Source organism: Vespa velutina, chromosome 19 (assembly GCF_912470025.1).
Source record: "Vespa velutina chromosome 19, iVesVel2.1, whole genome shotgun sequence".
Lineage (NCBI taxonomy): Eukaryota > Metazoa > Arthropoda > Insecta > Hymenoptera > Vespidae > Vespa > Vespa velutina.
Window position 1 is genome coordinate 2,249,098 of NC_062206.1, and position 2,500 is coordinate 2,251,597.

The 2,500-nt window shown below is 34.4% G+C and overlaps 1 protein-coding gene across 20 annotated transcripts in view; it reads right to left on the reverse strand.

The window, feature by feature from the left end:
• Positions 1 to 2,500, reverse strand: part of LOC124955645 (lachesin-like) — a 75,018-nt gene that overhangs the window by 63,142 nt on the left and 9,376 nt on the right. For 7 of the 20 annotated variants that reach the window (XM_047510352.1, XM_047510350.1, XM_047510360.1 and 4 more), the window contains 2 exons: positions 491 to 602; positions 179 to 345 (listed from right to left, as the gene is read on the reverse strand). The exons of 9 other annotated variants lie outside the window; for them this stretch is intronic. The gene's annotated coding sequence lies outside the window, so the exon portion shown is untranslated. The remainder of the gene's footprint in view (positions 1 to 178; positions 346 to 490; positions 603 to 2,500) is intronic. 4 more of the 20 variants (XM_047510356.1, XM_047510354.1, XM_047510355.1 and 1 more) reach the window with 2 other exon arrangements.

A 2,500-nucleotide genomic window follows, 5' to 3' on the forward strand; every position in this document is an offset into this window, starting at 1 on the left:
TTTCTTTCTATCTTTCTTTCTTTCTAGTTCTTCCTATCTCTTTTTCTCTTTTTTTAGTAAAAAACCTCAGTACGCGTGCTATGTCATTCCAGAACTATGGCGATCCGGTACCATTATCTTTAAACCTTTCTTCTTCCGACTGAGTTTTGGGCCTTCAAAAAATTAGGAGAAACGTTACCCTTTATCTCGCGCTTCTGCTCCACTCAAGAGGAAAGACCCGATCCTTTCCCCGTTACTTTCCCGCTACCACTGCGGATTCTCTTTGGAACATCACAAATATATATCCTTTACTCTTTTTCTCGAAGGATTCTGAAACACTAAATATTCCCTTCTCCGATCTCTTCTCTAAGAAAAGAAAATATAATAATAATATATTTTATATAAACGATCCATTTATATATATAAATATATATATATATATATACACATATATTGAACATTTCATTCATTTAATATTTCAAACAATTTAAAATAAGGAGATCAATAATACCTTCAATTTTTTATCCGCCATCATCGAAGACCATTACATATAACAGTAATATTTCTCTCATCGAATATTTATGTAACAGCCTTGTCGCTTGTTGACTTCACTCACAACACACCTATAACGAATGAAACGGAATAAGTTATCCCCGTTCGATAAAAAAAAAAAAGAAAAAAAAAAAAAAAAAAAAAAAGGATCGGACAGTTAGCGGAAAAGAACACAACAGGTGTCCCATCGAAAATAATTCAAAACGCAATTTTCGATACGTTGAAACGTATTAATACGTGACACATACGAATAAATAATATCTATATGATGTACCTACATATATGTATATACACAAGCTTTAAAAAATACATTTCACATGAGAAAGAGAGAGAGAGAGAGAGAGAGAAAGAGAGAGAGAGAGAGAGAAAGGGAGAGAGAGAGAGAGAGAGAGACTGGGACTCTTTTATCGATCGTGAGTCACGCCATTCATAGTGGCGTTTCTGCGGTGTTCAAAAGCGCGGGAATTAGAAAAGAGTAAAAAAGATCAGTATAATATAGAGTGAGCTGAAAGAGGTGTATCGAAAACGTTGGATGGCTTCTAAAATCTCAGATCACGTCATAAATCGGTTCGGCCAACGTGTAAACAGTAATACGTATGGTCTATGTTATCGATTTGTTTCTTTGGTATCTACCAAGGGCCGAACAAAAAGAAAGAAAAGAAAAAAGAAGAAAAGAAAAAAAAGAGAGAAAAAGAGAGAGAGAGAGAGAGAGAGAGAGAAATACAACGCAAAGATTGAGAGGATATGGAAAGGTGAAGCATAGCAAGGATAGTGTGTAAGAGTGAAGAATAGTAAAGAAGAAAAAAAAGAGATAGAGAATTAGAGTGGAAAAGAAAGACGCATTAAGACTGAGTCAGCTAGACTATAAAAGAAAGAGAGGGCGCAAGGAAATGGGATGATAGGGTAAAAAGGAAAGAGAAAGAGAGAGAGAGGAAGAGAGAGAGAGAGAGGAAGAGAGAGAGAGAGAGAGAGAGAGAGAGAGAGAGGTAAAGATATAGAAAGAGAAAGGCGAGCAAAAGGGAGTAAAAGAGAAAAAGAGAGAGAGAGAGAGAGAGAGAGAGAGAGATTCAAGAAAACCTTGTAAAGGTATTAGGAGGTGGGTTCGGGTAAGCACGGAAACCCCATCAGCTTTCCGCTCGTAAATTTCGACGGAGTTGTCGAAACTGCACTCGGTAGGCCTACATAAGGATATACTACAACGTGGCCGTCTTCAATCTGCAAGTATTCCTCCTGTAACGAATACACGATCGGCCCCTCACCTAGATATATATATATATATATATATATATATATATATATATCTTCGTATATAGGGTGTTCTATTAACATGATGTTAAAATGTGAGAATATTCTTTCCATGGATTATTTCAACTTATATTCGACAAATGCAGATCAATATTTTAAAATTCCTTCGAAGTTTCATTCGTGACACTTTGAAAATCTCAAAACGTGTTTGAGGATAATTCTGAAAGTATAAAAAAAAAAAAAAGAAAAGAAAGAAAGAAAGAAAGAAAGAAAGAAAGAAAGAAATTAACTTATTTCCAAATTACACAGTGTCGGGGGAAAAAGAGACGATCTAAACATTCGTAAATACATCTTGGTCGATTTAAGCGTGCAATGCGATTGCAAAAAAAAAAAAAGAAATACTGTAACTTATACAGGGAAATTATCTATGTTTATGTGATATATATATATATATATATATATATATATATATACATGTAAGTATGTATGTGTGTATTAGGTTGTCCAGAAAGTTCGTGCCAATTTTATCATTACATTACCTAGCACAAATAGGCAGAAACTTTCCGAACAACCCAATATGTATATTTTGACACAAGATAAATAGAACACCCTGTATATACAAACACTTACGTATTCCCTTCTTTCTTTAACCAAAACTGTCAGTCGTTATGGACACTGGTTCTAGTTTTCTCTGGATAGAGGTATTTTTTTCTTTCCAAATCTC